General features: G+C 41.5%; 1 long non-coding RNA gene across 1 annotated transcript in view; it reads left to right on the forward strand.

Moving 5' to 3' along the window:
* LOC110365481 (uncharacterized) overlaps positions 1-11,171 on the forward strand; it is a 17,248-nt gene extending 6,077 nt beyond the window's left edge. The window contains exon 2 of the long non-coding RNA XR_002424990.2: positions 6,847-11,171. This is a non-coding gene — a long non-coding RNA (uncharacterized LOC110365481). The remainder of the gene's footprint in view (positions 1-6,846) is intronic.
* The last annotated feature ends 11,504 nt before the right edge of the window (positions 11,172-22,675 follow it).

Consider the following 22,675-nt stretch of genomic DNA (forward strand, 5'->3'; position numbering starts at 1 on the left):
GATGGCCCATACCAACCTCCTGTATATGCTGTCTGTCTGGTGAATACAGCTGTTCCTGTTTCCTTGCAGAATTTTGTTTCCCTTCTGTGGCTGTGTAGGAGCAGAACCTACTTGCCTGGGAGAGGAGGCGAATGGCTGATCTGGTTAGTCTCATCATCCCACCAGGCTACAGGGACATGAATCCAGTGACCTTCCCGCGCTGCTTCTGGAAACAGAAGTATGCACAGAATGATGTAGGCAGCTGGTTCACAAAACATAATTCATGAGATGATGACGAGTGGTCAGGAGCTGGCAATAGAACAATGCTAACTACTCTGGCGCTTTCAACTGAAAACATATGAAGAAGGTGCGGAGTAGTGTGAGAAGTCTCAAGCCATGACATTGGTCCAAAGGGTTTGGGAACTAGAGGTTTTGTTGTTTGTTTGTTTGTTTGGGTTTTTTTGTCTGTCTGTTTGTTTTTTTAAGGTCTGTGACCCAACCTCAGCTCAGGTTGGAACCAAACCCAAATTGGTGCCATATGGATAGGTTTCCACCAGGCCAAAAACTGGAAACATGGTTGAATGGTAACGGTTTCACTAGCAGGAAAAGCAAAGAATAAAAAAGGATCCCGGTCCTTGATACAGTATCTCACATTGAGGAGATATACTTATGCATCTCTTTCCTGTTGGGTAATACTGGTACTAATTTTTAATCAAACTATAACAGAAAATCTGGGTTTTTGAGGTTGCTGAGTCTATTTCACAGGCAATAAATTCACATAAACGACATTGGTGTAGAAGGTACTAGGATGTGCGCAGAGGTAGGGGGTGGTCTCTGCCATGCACAATCAGAGCCAGTATTTTCATTCAGGATAAAAAATAATTTTTAAGGGTGGAAGAACTTATGCACATAAATTCCACGGCTCAGTTTTGTAATGCAGGGTGAGAGACGTTTTTCACAGTTATTGACAAAGGACATTCCAGCAACTAGTGAGATCTGGATTTCATTATATATTTTTGGCTACAGTGCAAAAGTAGTCAGAAAAAATGTGGTCGAAGCATGTTTTGTTAATATATTGCTGCTGTTCTTGGAATATACCCTTGCAGAGGTTCACATGTGAAATGACACATCTGATAGGCTATATATTGGATAGCATTTCAAGGTTCATTTTTTGGATGTGATTCCCTTACAATATACAGAGACCACGCATATTCCTATTTTTCAGTATTCAGAGATAAACTGTTACTACTCTTCTCCAGTAGATTATTGCTGCAAGCTCTTTAGAGAGCACTTCAGTGTCCGTGTACTAGAAGCACTAGTATTACTATAGTGCAGCAAGTTCTTACCATTGAGTTTGGTACCTCTGTTCATACTGTATGACTAGGGAATGACCTCCCAGTCTGGGTAGCTTCTGTCTAAATACATGAGATAAAGCAGTCCATTTTTGTCAACATTTCTGTGTAACGAAAGGGGCTGTCACTGACGAAACAGTGGCAGGATGCCTGTGCTGAGCAGACCTGGAAGACCAAAAGAAGTGCATTTGTTTCCTTGTCACCTCGCTCACAGTGCTAGATTAATCATAAAATCTCCCTGACTATTCATGATTTCCAAAATGAACAAAAAAGAGAGAGAAATGTGTGTAACAGGTTTCTTCAGAGAAATAAGCAGTAAAGACTGGTATTTCCATTGCTGGTTTTGCTTTCTCCATGTTAAAGGCAGCCTTGTATGTAAAGCCACATGTGTTCCTGATATATGAACACAGCTGCCTTGGAGTTAATGGCAAAGTTCCTGTCTTAGTGAAGATTTTGTTCATATTTATAGGATACAATTAAGCTGGAAACTTAAGGGAGATCACAGCCTTCCAAAAATTAAAGAGGAGAGAGAAAGAAATGAGAAAGAAAATATGTTGTGAAAGAGATCCCAGGTGAAATACTTGGTCCAAGTTTTCATGTCTGGATGTTGTTATTTTTTCCATAATTACTATAGCAAGCTCCTGCTTCCACTGAGGGGAGGTGATCTGGGATTTTTCCAGTAGCAATGAAAATTTAACACACAAATGACCAGAACTGCTAAAGCTGCTTTACTCATGTGTGTCAGCACTGGGAGAATCAAGATGTAGCTGATATTGTTTAGTCAAGTACAAATTGCATGAGTGTATATGTGTGTCCATGCACTCAAAATGAAGAGCAATGAACTGAAAACTGCTGTCTACCAAGAAGAGAATGTCTTAAATACCAAGTATTGTACAGTGATGTAGGCATGGGTAAAACATGATCTAGAGACCTTATTTCTTGCCAATATCTTAGAACGTCATGTTGTTGGAGTAAGAAATTCTAATTTACACTGATACCACCTTCAGCTGTGAAAGTATTTGGCACAACACATCTACTGCTATTGGAAATGCCACTGTATTTGGACCTCTAGTTCTCTCCAGTGTCCTTTCTACAGAGGTGGATAATATGAAATGGTCACATGATGCAGATCCTTATAAAGCAACCAACTCAATTCACCTCCCGCTGTGAGTGATTTTCTAATCTCCAGAAGCGTGAGGCCACATATTCACGCTGTCCCAAATCATTTGGGGTCTATCGTATCTCTGCAGGATGCAAAGGAGATGACTAGATACTTAGTCCATTTCATTAATTCTCCACAGACTCTATTCTCTGATTTTCATTTTTGTTACTAGTATTGTAGTTGCTACTGCTCCCAGAGGAAAGAAAAAAAAAAAAACAAAACAAAACAAAATGAAACAAAAAAAACTCCACCAAAACAAACTGACTAACAACATTGCAATTTATTAAAAACTACCTACTGAAATATACTGCTTTCACACCTTTACTAATGCTCCCCCTCTTGAAAACTGTCTGCAAATATCTACTGCTAATAGCTGTCTGACACTAAAACTGTGACCAACACTCTAAGACCGTTTGTCCTTAATCTCACCCATGGAAACACATCTGATAAAGCCTTATTCTTCTTAGCTGTTAAGAATTCATTTAAGGAATAAGGTTTTGCGATTTCATCCATAGTGGTTATTAGTAGCCTGGCTGTGGCCAGGATGCTATTGTACCTGCAATCAAAACTCTGCAACATCAAGAAAATATCTTCTTCAGGGAGGCTATAACCTCTGTAGAAGAAAATAGGTGGACAAATGGATGCAAGAGCTCAAGGGGCAGTGAGATAAGAGAGACAGGAGTGCCAGGCCATAGTGGTAGCCTACCAATAGCTAAGGTTATGTACATTAACTCAGTGGCAGTGGTATGAGGGCGCCTTAGGAAAGAGGAGGCTTTAGGAATTTTTAAGGAAGAATATGAAGGAGAAGAATTAGTCTTTTCAGACCAAATGTAAGTGGCAAAATGTGATTTTATTAATCAACAGCGAGAAGCGAAGGGAAGGCAGCACAGAACTAACCTTTCATCACTTAGTTCACTTAAGGAAAGATCTCAAGTTTTTGTGTTAGAGAAATATGTCTTTATTGCTGTGCTGGTAGCCAAAAATGTCTGACATCTGTATGACTAACATCTGCATGCCATCATGCACAGCAGATGGTGGGCTATAAAATGTCAAGAAGTTTTGGTAATGGAAAGATCAGCAGCGGACTGGAACACCAACCAGAACTATTTATAGAGGGAGAGGTTTAATTCTCTTTGAGAAGAACAACACAAATGATTGAGAAGCTGAGAGACTGACTTATGAGGAGATAGCGAAAGAAGTAGGTACATTAAACTTGGGCAAACGACAAGCCACCAGGCTGTGATATGAAGAATCAGAGAGCATGAGATTTTTTATGAGGAAACTGGGGCGATGGGATCACCGGACAAAGGCAAATCTAGGCTGAGGCTTTTGAGGCTATGGAATAGATGGATTAAAACTTTGCAAATAGCTTCCCAAGGGAGACGGCAAGTGCTCAGGGTGCCTCTCCTGCTTAAATCTGAGCAGGACAAAGTGCTAGAGGATATCTTGTTGGCAGGGTAATAAGTCCTAGGTGGCTGTATTAGCCTTTTGCTTCTGCTCCATCTCATTATTGGCCTTCCAGTACTGGATTGTATTGGACATATGCATGCATTCTGTGCAGAAAGAAGAAAGAAAATAGGAAGTGCCCACCCGAGCTTCAGGTGTCACTTGACCCTGTGTAAAAATGAGCCTGATGGCTCTTCAGAACAGGCACAGCTCTCATCGTCAGCAAACTTGTTAACTGAACAGTGAGGACACAGCCAAATTGTCCTTCCCTCTCGTACCTGCCAATTCTAACACCACCAGTGCAGCTACACAGTTGTGATGGAAGGCAGACCTGGGGACAAGTTGCAGAGTAGTTGTTGTTTGGAGCTAAACTCCGCTGACAGCCCTGGTCCAGGTGAAGTGGGAGATGGGATACCAGCTTGATTCCCAGAGCACCCAGCAGTCTGGCAAGCTAACTCCTAGCTTTTGCTTTTTTAAAGCTGCTAAGATTCGATGAGCTGATCTTTAGTAATAGACATACCATGTCCCCATATAACTTTCAGAAAATCAGCTACATCACAATCTCTAAGAGAAGGCAGTGAACCGGTCATCTGCTTGACATTAGAAATGTGGCTGACAGATTTTCCAAGTCAGGGCCACATTCAGTACAGAAACAGCCCTCACTTTGCCGCTGCCCCTGGTTTCAGTGGAGTGTCTTAGTATGTATGAGTGTGCAGTTACATTTGCAGGAGAAGCGTGTAGAGGCTTTTGTAGAGAAATAAAAGTTATTATTTCTACGTGTTGATTCTTTCAGTCTATTCACATGTGAGTTAAACAAGCTTAAAAGAGGTGGGAGCTGGTACCCAAGCCTGTTCTGGTGGCCATGTAGACCTAAGCACGTTTTGCCGGGTGTTACAGGGAGACACAGCAACCTATATTGCACCACCCTCACAGCCTTGTGATTTGCCACTAAACTATACCATAACTGTTTTGCAACGCCATCTAGTGACACACATGGATGCCTCAACTCTCAACCCAAACTCTCGCTTTTGTCTGATTTTATTGCACTGAATTGAACAACCAATGGTTTCACAAGGAAAATAAATGTTTACATTTAACAGCAACGACAATTGGACCAACAGATAGGAGAGAAGTATTTGATTCGTAGGATCTGAACTATTATTTTATTCTAAATGAAAATAAAAGAATCTATTGAAGCAATAGCCTGTTCCCAGGGAGTATTGAAGTTGGGTTTTCACTTGCATCCCTACCCCAGCTTCAGGTCTTGGTGTGAGGCCTCATGATGCACAAATGTCCCTCTGCTTTTAATATTGGTAAAAAAACGATTTATGTTTCATTGAAAAATAACGCCCAAATAAACATAGTATGCAAATTATACTGGTGTTCTTCTTTTAGAGCTAATGAAAACATCCCTCCTTTAATCAGAGGCCTGTTAAAATGGAAGCCTTGCTGAGAAGTTACTGATACAGTAAGCTTCCAAGATTTATAAATCTGTGAGGAACAAAAGGGGGAAAAGAGTGACACAGAGTCACAGAAAAGCCCAGAACCTCATTCTATATTCTTTAGCTGTCCAGAAAGGCACAAATAATTTTTTCCCCATGCTTTTTCAAACTTTAATATTTTGGAAAGCATTGAATTATTGCTGGATTTTTTATTTTTTTTTTTTTTACTTTGGAACTGATACTTTTTTCTCTACTCAAAAATATTAATGAAAACCTCATGTTTGAAAAATTTAATAATTCTGAGGAATAGAGAAGCCCTTATTATCCTGTGGCAAGCTTGTAACTTAATTCCCACCCTTACTTTATAATGACCATTCTTACTCTGGGTCACTCATTTGCCATCCTTGGGCAGGTCATAAGAAGAAGTTACTTTGCATTTACTGCATTCTTCCCCTCCCATCCCTTTTGAAGGATTCTTGCCATTTCACAGCATAAATATTTGGTTTTGTGTTTTTTGCATCGAACAGAAAGTTTTGGAACAATCCCTTAATCTGAAACAGACGCCTGTTCCCTTATCCCCCTCTCTAGCTGATTCTACAGCTGGAGGATTGTGTGATTAAGGGATAGGCTCTTCTCTCAGCAGCACCCAGCACAAGCCAAACTCACTCATAGGGTAAAAAAATGGTACTTAAAAACTTTTCATTCTGTATGTATGTGGGGAAAAGGTGAACGCATTCAGACAGCAGAATTTTCCATCACCCATGCTAAATGCTGCATGCTCTCTAGAAGGCAGCCTGTAGTTTGAACACCAGCTATGAGGGTGTGATGCAGTGATAACTAGAAGCCCTGTTTGTGCAATAAGCCTGTTTTAGTCATAAAATCTCTGACCACAGATCCATTTCTGTAGTAGGTAACTTCCTTTTCTGTTATTCCAGGAAGCAAGTGTAATAACACACTATCTAGCAGGTCAGAAGTATATGTAGCCAGCTAGGCATTGCTCAGTGTTTTTATTAGAATAAAGTGAGACAATGAAGAACAATGCCATGGTGCCTTCATTTAGTACATTCACTGACCCATCTCAGGCCAGTGTTTATACACGGATCTGTACAGACTCATATAAATACAAATCTCAGTCCCTGTCGCGCCATTCACAAAGGACCTGTTAACGGCAATGCTATTTTTTTTCCTGTTTCACACATTGTAGCCTACCTTAGAGGATAATGTTGTCTACATCTATTGTTTCCTATTTGAGATCCTAGAACTGAAGACTGACATTTAGCAATATCCAAGCCTCTGCAAGGCACTTTTGAAATACAGCCTATGCCTCATGACAGCCTTTATGTTAGCCACAGTTTGCAAACACAGAAACAAAGGCGTAAGATATTTCAGTGGCTTGATCTGTCACTCCTTCTGTGGGCAATACAATTCAATAACGTCAGCTCTCCTTCCCTTTCTGTCTTCACAGGACACAGACTCAGACCTGCTGTTCTTGAAAGTGGGTTTCATCTCTTATCAGCTCTTCTAGTCAACGAAACAATGGACTATGCAGAAAGGAGGAAGAGTACATTTGAGTGATCCTGCATTCTTGTGAAAAGCTTCCCAAGAAAACAACACAAGTTCTGTCATTTTAATTCTAAAATGTATGGCCTATAAATGCCCACAATGTCTTGTTAAAAGCAGCCAGAATACTGCATATTTTGAACCATAGAATGTATGATTCATTTGAAAAAACATATTTTTCCTGTTGCTGCTACTAGTGGGCCTCTCATAACCTCATCTGTGTATTTTTGCCTTTCTTGTCCTTCGCCACAAAAGATAGGATTCCCGTTGATTCAGTTTTTCCATCCCATAGAATGCTACAGCATTAGCTGTGGGTTTGTCTGTTGAAAAAGCCACAAGTGTCCTGCCCCTGATTTGTTGAGCATGTTGCATGGGTAGCAGTGACTCTGCAGCCCTGATGCCAGGGAAGGTTTTTGGAGTTTAGCAAGCCTGGCAGGCAGCTGTGCATAGAAAAGGAAACCAAAAAGAATGAAGATCTAAGATCACACTAGGAAAGCCACAGGGAGAGCAGAGGGCAGGCTTCAAAGCTAGGTGCCAGCTTTTAGGCTCAGTTAGGAAAAGTGGACTGAAAGAGCATGGTCTTGCCTAGAATAGAACCATGGAATCATAGAATAGTTTGGGTTGGAAGGGACCTTCAAAGGTCATCTAGTCCAACACCCCTGCACTGAGCAGGGACATCTTCAATTAGATCAGGTTGCTCAGAGTCTACCACAGCTTAAGGCAATGGCTGATGGATGGGCAGCTGATGGCAGGCTGAAGGACACAAACTGCAACTCACCACTAAACCTTCTCTTCTCAGTCCTTCTACCTTGGCCGCAGCTGGGAAGGTGTCCTGGTTTAGCAAAACCAGGACAGAAGGTTTTCCTCTTCTGCTTTCAAAAGTAGCTCTAAATGCGCTACTGTTCTAACTCTCCACACATCACTGTTTCTGAATATGTCAGCAGCTCTCCCTTTCTTCCATGGGATATAACCGCCTCTCCCTATCTCTCTCTCCCTGTCTCCTGCCTGGAAGATTGGAATTTAAACTTGCTTCTGAAAGACTGCATTGATGTTTCTATCTTTGTGATATTTAAAACTAGCATCCACTGTCTTAATTTTAGATCAGAAATGTAAGCAGCTACTTTATTTGAGAAGGTAAACAGCCTTATTAGGGTGTGTTTGTACATGACCAGTCAGTGAATTGCTTTTCTTGCCTATTTCCGTTCCACTCCTAAAATGGCCACATCTTAAATCACTCCCCTCTGAGATGGCAATGACAGTCCCAGATGTGAGAATCCTGACCCTGCAAGTCCGGAGCTTGAGTCCTAGCTGTTAATAAATTAGAATTTCTGATGAGGAAGAGAAGAAGGAGCATGTTGGAGAGCTGGCCTAAACAATTGACTTCAGAGAGAGCTTGTGTTTGTTGGGACTGGGTTTGCAAACTGCAGAAGTGCCTTGGGTATGGTTGCCTCATTCTCTTACTGTACTGGAAACATACTATCAAAGATGTTTGATGGATAAAACTGGGAATCTATTACTTTTTGGAAAGCCAGGCCCCTTAGGATGGCACCTCTAATCAGGTAGCCAAAGTTTCTGGCAATTAATTACGTTCTTCCTTATGTAAAACTTAGCCTTGCTTTTTTAGTCAAATACAGACTCTCAAAAAACATATTGAGGACATAGGATCATATTACGGGTAGAAGTGCCCATTCTGATTCACGCCTTGGAGTCTGCATTGATGCTTATGGATATTACATAGATCAAGAGAAGGATTAGTCAGTGGTGAGGACAAGGGCTGTGTACTGCGCTATGTGAATTCCAGATGTAAGCAGAGACTCTGTGCCTACAGCCATTCTCTGGAGCTCAGACATCCCAGGCCTCCTCCTACACAGCGGGCATGGCATCCTGCATTGCTGGTGTCCTTCCTATAGCAACAGCCTGTGATGTTTTCCTTGGTTTCTGAAGATTGTGCAGACAGCTGTGTGAGGGAACACTTCCCCCAGGGGAACACCCTGATATATGTATGATACTGGGATGGGTGCTGGCAATGACTGTGGAGCTTTGTGATCTCAGATGATTTGAGAGAGCAGAGAATTTTGTTTTGTCCCCAAAACCAGAACAGGAAGAAGGAATTTGGAGGTATGTTATGTTAAAATATGCAGCCTTTGTGGCCACAGATAGCTCTTCAGACATGGTGATTCTCTAATTAAAGGCAGGGTGGTTTGAGGAATGTGTGATTCCAGCTTGTTTAAAAGACTGTGAGAGAGCAAAGCTAACCATAAAAAATGCCCAAAAATATCAACATGAGCAGAACTGTTCAGGAGAGGGAGAAAACATGTAGTAGCTACCTGTGAGCAGCCACTGCACAGGTTCAAGCAGAAGGAAGTGGGTATTAGAGAAGTAAATGCCTGCAAGGGATAGCCCTGCACCTCTTGAAACTGTCAGAGTTCAATAGCAGCCTGCAAGCAGCGAGTAAAGTGAGGACCTTCATTGGTTTAACACTGAATCTGTGGCATAATCCACTACCGATGACAGAAGATAACAGCTACTTGATTTACCAGAAGCAAAAAAGTGAAACCCCTCTGTGGTGTTTTCACTGGGTTGAAACTGCCTTCATCAGCTATTTGTAGATGCCACTGAGAGCAAACACCAACAGACATCATCTATCTCCTGTGCTCTTCCTGTGCAAGCCAAACCAGGTGCTAGAGGGATTGCCAAGCATTCATAAGACTTAGTGTTTATAAAAAGATTGCAAGAGGCAAACGGAAGGGCTACAGAATGCCAGTAGCTCATCATCCAAGAAGATTCATTGTCTCCTCTTTGGAGAAATAATGTGAGAACTTCTCTTTGGAGGAGCCACTGAAGATACATAATCACAGCCCAAATCTCCTAGTTTAGAACAGTATCAATTAACATCCTGAGTGATGCAAGTGAGAATGAGAAAGAAGAGGGTAGCTTCTCACTTGATTTGTGTGCCGTTAAGTTGAACTGGCTAACTGAAATAACTCAGACATATCTGAGAACCTCTTTTATTTTACTTGTTCTTTTTCAGGACAAGGGTGAGTTGTGGGGGAAATGGAACCATCTGTTAAATCATGGCATCTGATAGAAAATCCAGCCTTTCTCTTGGTTTAATATCTGGGTAAAAAGTTTATTTATATGAGATACTGGATTCCTTTGTGAACTACTTCAGTCAGCCAAGCCAAGCTGGTCTTCCAGTACCATGAATTTATGTCCTTACTGTGGTTTCTTGCCAGTATCCTCTCCATTGACATTGTATTTACATTAGCACTGTAAAACATCACTTCATTCAAGAGTCTGAAGTGAAGCCCTCACTCACTCATGCACTTAGCTCTTGATTGTTGCCACCTGGTGAGAAGTTAGCTGATTGCCTTTCCCAGATGGGTCCGGCCATTCTGAATATAATGAGAATGAAAGCCACTGATGCATTGGGGCTCCTCAGGTTCCAGTGTTGATTTTAGTCGTCTGTAGCTGGTATAAATGCAAAATATTGCACAGTCATTTCTTCAACTAAGATTAAAATACAAATCCTTTATTTAAAAGAGAAATGCCTTCAGCAGGCAGTGCCTTGGTCATCAGATTTTGACAACCTTGAGTCTATATACTGGTAAGTGATCTGGATGATGGTTCACTGCATTTAAGTCTGTTTTTTCTTCTGTAAATTTCAAAGCTCTTTACAAAGTATAAGTGTTTTCATTTTATGGAAGGCAGAAATGGAGAGGGAAAAGAGGAACACCGTATTGTCTAACCTGGTGTAGATCCTCATGTGAAGCTTATCTAGTTTGCTGAATCAAAGGGATGGTCCCAAGGTCTCGCTTTGACAGAACTATGACAACTTCTATAGGAATGAAGTACAAAGGAGGTTTGACTTTCAGTGTGTTCTGATGTTCAGGCTGTCCTGCCTCTGAATAAACAGTTCAGAATGGAGTCAAACATATGTTTTTCTATATGTTCTAAAAGGGCTTGCTGAAGGGCAAGCTTTGCTCTGTTCATTTCAAGAGAAGGTTTGAATAAGAATTTTTTCATGTGTGAGTTCCACTGAGTATGTTTAAATTACTGTTATTGCCCTGTGTCATACTGTATTCCCAAAAGGCACAGGGACTTTGGTAGCTCACAAGAACCAGAAAGCAAAACCATCTGATCTTATGAACAAAAATTGGATGAACAATAACAGCTGATGAACAGAATATGTGCTTTAACTTGTATTTAAGAATAAAGTACATCAACCTACCTGGAAGTTAAAACACTTTATGCTCTTTACACTGAGAAATATGTGAGAGATAATTTTAGGATAACAGTTAAATAGTTTGGAAATGAGATTTCTTAAAGAAATATTCCTGTTTGGGAACACTTAGTTACCTTAGTGTTAACATGCAGACTGGGATATGGCAAAATGTTTCCCACAACAGTCAATTTCTGGTTTAAAACACAGATCTGGGTGTCAGGAGATTGTATTTCACTTTCCGACTTAGTGGCCCCTGCTTTGAAAAGGGACTTACCATACAACAGTAGGGCATCAGGGCTGTATGAAGTGCCTTAAGACGCTGGGATACAAGGTTTGAAGGAGCTAATAAGTACTGCTACCTCTCTTACCATTATTGTTTCAATTTTGTTCTTTCTTCATTTGTCATTTGCTCAGATTTTATCTTCAGTCTGTGGAAACCATAAGCAGAGAATAAGGGATTGTTTTCATGGCTTTGTGGGAAGCAAGCAAAAGAGATGTGTTGGAAGGCTGTAGGAATGGTCAGCAATGAAAACAACTGGCACTGCTTTCCTCCCTAGGGGCAAAAAATAAAAAAGCAACCAACCAAAAAGAAGTTTCTCAGTTACTGCTGTGGTACCTACCAGTAGTGATATTCATTAGGGCCTCTGTACAACGTCTAGGGTTTGAAAAAAAAAAAAAAAAAAATTGCTATATGGATGTCTTCATCTTAATGGGAAGAAACCATTTCCACAAACCAAAACCACTGGACAACTGCACTGTTGCCTGCAGGTACCTCACCAAAGGTGAAGCCCACCTCTGTCTCCTGGGCATACAGTCAGCTGCTGTTCTCTCTCCTGTTCAAACAGCTTCCCAGTGCTGTGAGCTGGATCAAGGGTGACTTTAGCTCACTGGAGCAGGTTTCTCTTTCTGAATCTTGAACAAAACAGCTCTGTCTCTCTCCTACACCCTGGCCGAAAATACATCCTGCCTTCCACATTGCCTGATACAGCATTGGAAGGGTTCTCTCAGAGGAAGTGCAAGTGATACCAGTGGAGATGCATTTAAATTTGCCTGGGAACTTGGCTTTTTTTTAATGAAGAATATATTGATGACTTTTGCCTACAGGGTCATGGCTGTTCAGCAACAAGGGAATGTTAAAGGCTCTGGAAGTCCATTTTAGATCCGTCAAAGAATGTGAGCACTTCTGTTTATTTATTCTCGCCTTCCTTCTCTTTGGTGTAGATTAGAGGTAAAAGTCCCTAGAGAATGGATTTCTCATTAAGATTCCTGATACCTCCCGGTCTGCAGAGGCTGGGATTACCACATGAAGGGCATCCTGCTATTTTTGCCTCTGGTCCAGTCCCTTTGAAGGGACCCTGGAACACTTAACAGTTGTACAGATTTATGAGCACTGTGCAGCCTGCCAAAGCCTTTCTGAGATACTCCTGTAAACTAATTATGGGAAGCTGCCCCAGGCCTCTGTCATTAAAAATACATTCTTAGGATTTCATGAACAAAGCTAAGCTTCCTCATTCTGTTTCTGTAGGATATGGTCTGTTTCCTGACATATGTTTATCCCAAAACTTCAAGTGATTGTTTCTGAGGAAAGTGAAGAACAGTGTAGCATGTCATAGGATGAGTCACAATGTGAATCCTGAACTCCCAGTGTGATCTGAACTTCTCTGGTGCCCAAGGAAATAAGATTTTTAGGTTTTTTAATTCTTCATAATTACAGACTGGCTGTCATGAAATGGGGAAAAGAGAGGTTCTGCAGCTTGTCAACAAGCCTTCCTTTTCAACACTGCCTTAGCATGGCTTTTGACCAAGAGCCATTACCCACCCACTGGTTATTTGGACACCTGAACGATATGAGTTGATCCATCCAACTGGTTGTGCCTGGCTGGCTCTTAGGCTCTACAACATGGAGTGCCAGGAAAGGCAGACAGATATAGAATAAACAAGAATTGCTGTTGGCAGGAGTGGAGCTCTGGCTCATGTAGGCAGATAAACACAGTGTGTTTTGGCTGACTGAATCGCGTGTGTGATCCCAGGCCCCTGGAGAGCTGGATGGGCTCTGTGCCCATGGGATGTGTGTGCCTGACGCCAGCTCAGAGGTTACCAATGCAGATGTAGATGTTCTCAATGTGCACATCATAAACAATGCCCTTGGATACACTTGTTCCCTGACTAGGCAAGGAGCAGGGGAACTACGTGGAACAAGGAGACTAAATTCAATTAATAGTCTTACAATCCATCCCTATGGAGTGAGACTGAGGCACCTTGTGGCTCAGATGGGTGGTGAGGTTGTTACCATTTACCAGATTACCTTGGGCCAGCTGAGCTGCCAGAACTGTGTATACTTAAGATGGCCTAGCGTGTTAATTACTGTATTATAGCTTCAATCTCAGTGAAAGGCCTGATATATGTTAAGTCATTAACCTGAGCTGTAACTTACATTTGATCAGTGAGCAAGATGCACGTAGGAGCTTCAGCTTGTCACTGCTGTTGCGTGTGGATGTTATCAACTGGGGTCCTAGTTCCTGTTAGGACCTGAACCCCTTTGTACCTTTTAGACATAATGTGTATGTGCACAGTGCTCACTTAGATCTTGATATTTTTAAAGGATCTTAAAATCGTGGGCTGATGTTCTTCCCAAGGCTTTCGGTTTTCATGTATGTCTAACACCAGATGATCTGCTACAGCACGAGGCTTTGAATTGGTCCCTGAAATTCTTCCTGCTATAAGGTCTTGAGCTGCCAAGTAAAATGCACTGGGAAAAATAATATGCAGAAGGATGTCCATATTTTCCATCTGTAAATGCTCAAGACCAAAAATTTTTGAAGAATAGACCTATCTATTTTGTGATAGTGTTATTACTTAAGTTCTGATTTAAATTAGTCCCTCTCCACCCCCCCTGTTTTTTATTTCTTTTAATCTCTTACAAACAATCTAGGTTAACAATGGAGGCTGGGACACAGCAGGATGCTTGCCATGCACTCTTCTGGTGCACACATTTTTATTATTTTTACACCCTCCTGCAAATGATAGGTCTGAAATTCTCCCACAGAATGAGATCGAAGCAGGAAGAGGACCTGAAGATCACTCTCCTCCCTCTGCCACACATGCACAGAAGAGGAAACATTGAGAAGGAGTCTTCTGTGGGGTGAAGATTTGAGGTGGCAGAAGGCCTCTTGCAAGTGCTGCTGGAGATGGCAGGAGCTGCAGAGAGGGGTCAGTGAGAAAAAGGGTATTGAGAGATAAGATGAAGAGACATTCAGGAAAGTGCTGGTAAATGTCTAGACAAACTGAGGTGGGTTTGAAGAAGAGTTACAGGGCTCTCTTCCATGTGTCTCGATCCGTGAAGTGGTGTGCAGTAGAGGAGAGCTCCTTGCTGATACAGATGGTGATAATTCGATTTCCATTAGCTGAAGCTCTGGGTCTTGACCTGATAGTTTTCTGCTCACTCTTAGCATTGGTGTAAATGACTGAAGAAACAGGAGAGCAGAGAATCAGCCTGACAGCCCATGCAAACACTAGAGAAGCAGCACGGCATAATTGCAAGTTTGAAGTGGGTGAGGCAGTGATTGAGGTGTACAGGGTAGGGAGTGATGTGGTCAAGTAAAGAATTGGCGGAATTAGCTGTCTGTGCATGTGGCTATTCTCGCTATTTTTCCTTTTCTCAGCAGCATAGTTTGGATCTGAGCCCATTGCAGACAAACTTAGCTTTCCTTTTCCTTATTTCCCATAGTAAAGTTTAAATAAAATCAAATGATAAACAAACTGTGGGCTCAAACTTTCCTTTAGGACTTGGAGGAAAAACACTCTACTCCTGCCTCCCCGCTTCCCCAATTTCTCACACTTTTTTAGCTTGTTCTGTGAAAGATTCTCAGGCTTTACTCATGAAAGCTGATGCTGGTAGATGTCCCCAGCAAGGGACCCAGTGAACACCCACAGCAGAAGGGAACAGGGCTGGGTGCGCCCTTGTGATTTTTCTGGAAGAGGAAAATGTGGGAGAGAAGTATGCTACTTCTGCAATCGGGTTCACCACTGAGCAAGACAGTGCCAAACAAAAAACTCAGCTCAGAGCCAAGAAAAAAAATAAGGGATTTTGGGCTTTGGACTGGCTGATAAATATGCTACAGGGCCCCCGTTCTGCAAGAAGCCTTTTTGATTCACCCTACCCTCCAAGCCCAACACCTGCAAATAAACATATACCAAAGCAGGCTTACAGTAGATGAGGCTAAAAAGCTGCACAAAGAGCATCCTCTGTGGACCCAAAAGATAGCATGATAGAGGAGTGGTTTTTGTTTTGTTGGCTGCTTTTCTAATAGAGAATTATGCAATGTGACAGTACTGCCTCCTGTTCCAGAGCCAGAACAGCAGACACCAGGTTGAAGGCCTTCCCCACCAGGCTCCTTTGCACAGGATGGACATGCTTTTTCGCTGTACACATGCCTCACAGGGTATGTGTGTCCTGGTGACCTGGCATCATCATGCTGCGTATTCACCAGTATCAGACAAATGCATTTTAGTGCTAAAAAAGCTTATGAGCCACAGGTTCTTTCACTCCAGCCTTTTCCACTGATAGGGCACTAACTGCTTTCCGGAGACAGAAGTTGTCTTACTAATGACTTCTTTGTGAAAACATGAGTTGATGAAACTGTCAACACTGCAGCCTCTTCCATCTACTTCCGCTCCAGAAGAAACCAAAGGTAGAAACAATATATTTGGTCTCACCTAATCAATCTCTGGTAGTATGGAAAAACTCCTACTACTCTGTTGCTAATATTTAATTTGTTGTATTTCTTACAGTATGAATGCTTTTCCTTCTTTATAAGTCTGTTCCACACCCTAACAGACCCTCTATTGGATGTACTGCACCATCAGTAAGATGTAGATGAATGTGAAAGTTATTATTGGAGCAACAAGAGTGATAAGATGCTTAGGAAACAGGAACTGTGAGTAGAGGCTGAGAGAATCAGTTTTGTTTAGTCTAGGAAAGAGAACATGGCAGGAGTGTAGGTGGGAAATATAATAGCCTTCAAACATCTTTTAGGGTGTTACAGATGGGACAATGATCAGTTCTACAGGTCAAGATGGGGTAAGACAAGAAGAAATTGCCCCAAGTTCAGCAAAGAGTTGTGTTAGATCTTTGAGAAAGGAAGAAAAAGAAGCCCAGAACTCTTTCTAGCTGTAACAATAGTGGAGCAAGGGCTGACTAGGGAGTTGTAGAATTAGGAGGTTCACGACAAGGCTGGATAATTGAAAAGTGGAGAAATGGGGTCCCAAAATGTCACTGCATTTCTGCAGTGACTTTTGTGTATCGCCACCAATAGATATTCTGTTTAGTCCTGCCTTGTTTCACCTGCTTCCAAAGAGCTGTTTTTTCATCTTCTCCCTTTCCTTCCCTGCCCCCTCCACTGCATTTGGGTGTTCTCATGTATCATTCTCTTGAGACATTTCATATTGCCAGATTAAAACACTGGATGATTGTAGATCCAAGTGGTCCTGTTTCAATAACTGTACTACATCAAATTTGAACATGTTTTTTTGTAGAGGAACAAAGCTCAGCATCTAGCTCTGGTTTTGTATGGCATCTAGCGCAGTAAGGCTCTTTTCTGTTACTGGAACACTAAAGGATGCTACAGAAGAAACAGTACATATAATAATAATAAATAGTTACTCTCTTCCACAAATAACTCAGTTCTGTCTGTGGCTGCAGTTAAGCATTAAAGCAAGACTGGGATGTTTGGTGTGTTGAAGTGGATGAAATATTACCTCTAATCTATGGCAAGGTGACTGCAATATGGAAGGTACATTGTGTTTCAATTGAAGGGGCCATGGCTGATTATCTGATGCTGCACGAAGAACACATTTGATGTTGTCTAAGTATTTACCAGAGAGCAGCAGGTGAGCAGTAGGACCTCATGCTTGAGAAGAATATGCTGTGCTATGTACTAATTTTTGCAACTTTGAACTAGTGTAACTAGTCTGTTTTGAAAGGAATTGACTGAAGACATATGATGCAACCAGGCCTCATGTGTTAGCTAACCTGCCCAATGAGGCAAGACCAGCACTCTGTAAGACTGTGTGAGGTCAGCCACTGACTCTGGATGAAAGAAACTGGAGTCAAAAGGAGCAGAAGCAAGGATTATATCATGTGTCCTGCTTAACTGTTCGGTGTCTTTGAGCAAGCCACAATCACCCTGTGCTTGACTTCCCAGAGGCATTACTGTGCCTAATGAGGAAGTAAAGGCTGAGTCCCTCCTGTGTGTGTATAGAAGCAGGCTTCTCCTGCATTAACATCCAGATTTACAGCCCACACATAATTACGTGGCACAGCAGAAAATGCAGCCAAGGTTTCCTGTGGGGAAGCTGGCAGCCCTCAAGAACCTCCTCCAGGACCTCCTTGTCCCAGCCTGCAGCCAGACCATGGCCTCCCTGGCAGTCTGACACTCCTTAGCATGGGATTCCAATTCTGGTGGGAGGCCTGTGGTCCTGCAGACACTGGGACTGTCCCTTCAGGGGAGCAATGTCTGGCTGGGGGGTGTGTGTGCTAAGCTCTTGAAACACCTCTGTGTGCAAAAGCCAGTATCCTCAAGCTGAGGCAATTCAGAAGTTAAAGGTTGTGGGCAAACACAGCAGCTCAGCTTTGCTCCCTACTCTGCCTGTCACTACACAGCCCTCCCTGTTGTAAGGGGCTTGGGAAAGGACCTCCAGGCGTGATCTGCACTTCGTCTCCAGGATAGCATAAAGCTAGTATAAGCCTTCATGTTACTCAACTTCTGTCAGAGAGAGTGGTAGAAGATGCAAAGATGAGGGAAACATCAGAAGCCCTACCTCAATGTATGTAGGCATTGTTTGGAGGTAATGGCAAGTCAGGACCAGTGACCTACACAGAGATTTCCATGGGGGAGTAGCTTGTACCTGGTGATGGCTGCTTCACTTGGCTTCAACTGCTTCTGCCCAAGTTGCGCCATTTTGTAGGAACAATGGTCGAGATTTGGTGGAGTGTTTGATTTTGAGGGTGATGTGTAGAAAATGTGTGGAATGTGCCTCCTGGTAATTAAGCCCGTTTTAAAGCATTTCAACCTGAAGGTGTGGCCTCTTTGCTCCCTCTGTTTTTCATGGTCCTCTAGATGTATAAGCCCTTCTATGGTGCTTCTTCCTCTGCTTGCAGTTTCCTCCCACCTTTGAGGTACTTACCAGCTGCCATGCAAATATGCTGTTTTTCAGGCTTTGCAGTCAGTGAGGCAATAAGAAGAAACCGAGATTTAAATTAGCCAGTTGGATGTTGATGAACTTTTCCCCTACTGTGTTTTAGACCATTTTTGCTCAAGCCATCTTGCATCCAAAGTTATTGCAGACAAGTCAAGCTTTGATGTCTCCAAAAGTGCAGAAGCGTACATCTGCCATAACGTGGTGTCTTTCCTATTATTGCTGAGCCCGGAAGACAATACCATCTTATAAAGGGCTTTGGAGTTTAAGCTACAGCCCGTTTATTTATTTTGCTGGAGCACTGTCCCATAAGGAAAATCCTAGGCTGGGTTTAAAGAGCCAGACAATGGAGCAGCCGTCGCATTTAGATGTTGCTTTTGAAACAATACCCGGATGCTACATCACTTTGCTCTGCTGGGCTCTGCTTCTACTTGTCAATGGCAGAAATCACAAAATCAGAATCAGTGAAGGGGCTTTAGTGATGTTTAGTGCAAAGCATGTTGAAAATGAAAACACTGACTCTGTTAAAAAAGCAGCTCTCTGGTTCCTATGTTTCTTCTTGACCAGTGGATAGAGGCATTACCTCACACTCAGTATGGAGTCAGCCAACGGATTGTGTGTCTCGGACTTTTTCAAGAAAAAAGTAACGTTACACTTAGGGTAAATATTAATAGTGCCAAATGTATGTCAAAAATTTAGAACGTCTATTACCACCTAACAGGGCTTGAGACTCCCAGCATTTATAGAATAGAAAGAGAGACATGTCTAGTCTTACTGTCTGTGAAAATAACCTTAAAACATTTTTTGAAGTTTGCAGAAAGCCCAAAATAACAGCTTAAAAATGTATGACTTGCTGTATTTATACCTGACAGATTTTCAATGATAAAATGAAAAATCAAGCAGTATTTTTTACAAATATATTTTGTTGAAAAAATTGGGTTTGAAAACAGTTTTTAGTGAAAAATGTTGATACTGTTTTCTTGCTGTACTTACCAAGCTTCTCCCTCTTCCTCTTGCTCCCCATTTTTAAAAATTAAAACATGGTAAATATAAACAGGTAAAAGCAGCTGTGTATTGCAAAGGGGTTTTGGATGAATAACCTTTTCATTTATTAAAAAAAATATGAAAACCATGATTGAAATTGGCAAATGAAAAAAAAAATTAATAAAAAAACACTGAAAAGCAAACAGTGAATTTTTTTCTCAAAAGTGAGCTTTCAATTCTCGTTAGATTGATTAGAGCAATTTAGATAAGTTTTATTTATGGTTTCCCTGTAATATCATGCACCTGTTATAGATCACTTAATATCTTAGACATCTTAAAGGACTTAAATGACTTAAATGACACTTAAGCATCTCTGTTAAGCTTTTCAAATCTCAGTTGCTTTTACAATGCAACTATGTGCAAGGACTTTGGAAGCTGGAGTTGTGGGTGAATATATCTGTATATATGGATCCAAGATAGATGCTAAGATACCAGACCAAAGAGGATTCTGCATTTGTTAAGTTCATGATGAATCTGTTGACAACGTTAGTGCTTTTTGGTATTTGTGAACTACTTGAGATCTTTCTGTCACATTAGATCGCTGCAAAACCTGGGAATCTTGCCATGAAAATTAGGGCTAGTTTGACACGGATTACATGCATTTTTGCTAGTAATTACAGGAACAGCACATTTGGTTAGCTGGCATTTGACGTGCATACAAGTATGGCAGGTCAAGCAGGGTAACGGGAAGAACTAGGAGAAGCTCTTTCAGCCAAGTTTGCTTTTTAAAGGACCAGATCAGCAACAACAGACCAAACTGAATGTCTAAGTCTAAACCAGGCCAGCCAAGACCACCTAAGTGCTTAAATCTTTCTTACCAATTACTGCTGTTGGTTTAAGCCCTGTGATTCTTATGAGTGGGTATGAAGTTTCTGAGCCCTTGCTCTGAATATAGACCCACAACCCTGCTTATGTGCAGCTGCTGAGATCCATTTAAGACTTACTTTGTGCACAGGGATATTCTATTGAATAAACTGTGAAATGGTGACAGAATTACAAACATAACACGCACACTCAGGGAGAAAGCAAACACTGTGGATCCAACTGGAGTGCTGAAATGACTAACTGTGTGGCCCTTGAAGAGCCTGTACTGCATGAGCCTCATATCTTCAAGATTTATTTGAGATACCAAGATCATAGGTCTATGTGGTCTTTTTATAGAATAATTCAAAGCCTGGAAACCTTACCTCGGGGGTAGAGATATAAGAGGCTTAATTTTAACAAAGAGAACGTGAAGAGGTGGCTTGGGCAGAGCCCAGAAGACTTTAGTGTGGTAGAAGGTTTCTGGGAACAAAGAACTCTTTTATGCAGCAGAGAGAGGCATAACAAACCTTGTGTCTGGAAGCTCCAACTCAGTTTATACAGATGGGAACTGAGGTGCAAAATTGTGGGCTTGAGGCAGGAATCACTGGCAGAAATTCTATGCCTGGTGTTACACTGCAGATCAGACTAGGTCATCACAACCAAGCACTCTTGGCTTTGAGATCTGTGTGCCTGTGATTAACGTGATTCCCACATTATATGCACACATCAGCATTGCATTTAGCCACTGAAGAAGAGAGAGAATGCATCCAATTAGCTCTGGGCTTTCTGCCTAAAAAGGGAAAATGAAGTGAGATTTTGTTTAAGGACAACCCTGATAACTCTGAAAAGCACCATGGGATTATTAGCATTTGGGCAGAGTGGAGAGGATTTCAAGGTCCAGCACAAAAGACCTTGCAGAAAGAACTGTTCAGTGAGCTACACAGATGGAAGGTCTGCACCTACCTAACTGGGCTTACTTAGTGTCCTAGAAAGCATAGGACATGCTTAGATAAGCAATCCCAGGTAGGCAGGGCTCTACTGCTTTAGAAGCAGCTGGTACTAGAACCTTTTGTTTCAGTAGGATCTTGCATAAATAGAAAGGAGAATATCCTTTTCTCTGAGGATGGTCTTGTTAAAAGGGGTAGTATGGATGATGGCAATGTCAGGGAACTGTATCCTCTCCAGAGCAGGTCTGGTTTAAGTGTCTTGGTTTGCTGGAAAACCCACAAGTTCTTGTAAGAACTTGTGAAGAGTCACTTTCAAGTGTTCCTGACTCCCATTAGAGAAAAAAATGCATCAAAATGCAATTTTCAAAGTTAAAAAATATGGTTTTCAAATGCAGAATGGCATGTCTTTGAAAAGATAAGCAAGATAGTATTTTTTTAAACACTGCACTCTCAAGATCTCATTTAAGTACTTTAAGGTTATTAAAATGAAATGTTTTGGTGATTCAGATATAAAATGTTTTACTAATAATTATGGTGCATGAATAATATTTTGTCCTTTGGCAGTTTATTCAGATTGGAAATATTTGAAGTTGTTCATGAGACAAGAAAACCACTTCCTATACAGTCTTAATTTCTGCTGCCATGGGGTGCTGAGGCACCTGTTGTTATCACCCATGTGTATAGGTGAGTGCTTTCAATACAGCTGCTTTGTTTTGATTTTCCATTCTTTCCGGCAGAGTGACAAGTTATCCTAGCCCAACATTTGTATTTATTGAACATTTCCTGTCATCTGCCTCCAAGTTTCTCAGTTTAAGCAGAGCACTAGTGCGTGGATAATTGGACTTGCTCATTTAGGAGTTCAAGCTGTTGTTGACTTCTCTCTTACATCCAAACTGAGTGACAAAACAGGTTGTTTCTGACCATCATTTTTAAAGGCTGTGTTTGTCTTTGTCAAGTTGTGTAACTTGGTCTTAGGTTTTGTCATTCTGTATTCCAGCCAGCTTGACGAGGAAGTATCATATGGAGTCATGCTTTGATCTCACCTAGGATGGTGGGTCTGCACTATGCAAATCTTAAGTAGCTTTTGAAGAGCCTTTTTCATTTTCATCTTGTTGCTATTGGCAGGAAAAAAAAGGGTTCAAAAGCAAGAGAATTTGTTCTCAGCTGATTTGAAAACTGAATGGCTCCCTGTTTTGTGTGGTTTTTTTTTTTTTTTTTTTTTTTTTTTGCTTTTCTAAAAGTCCTTTACGTGGGATTGGTTTTTGAGGGCTTGTGATCATGCATATAGTTTGCTTTCTGTCTCGCCACAGCAGTTTACCTCATTTACAAAAGAGTCTTTCAGCACCTGACCCTATATTCAGGGCAAGTTCTGCAGTCTTTAATTGTTTAATTAGCCAGTGCTGGCTTAAAAATATTTAACAGTGCTCTTTTAAGTAAACAGGTTATTTCAGGAAGCATCCCCACAAAATATTTTCATTCTGGATTAGCTTCCTTTTTCTTTGCTACTTTACCCAGCA

The sequence above is a fragment of the Columba livia genome, chromosome 1, assembly GCF_036013475.1.
Source record: "Columba livia isolate bColLiv1 breed racing homer chromosome 1, bColLiv1.pat.W.v2, whole genome shotgun sequence".
Taxonomy (NCBI): Eukaryota; Metazoa; Chordata; class Aves; order Columbiformes; family Columbidae; genus Columba; species Columba livia.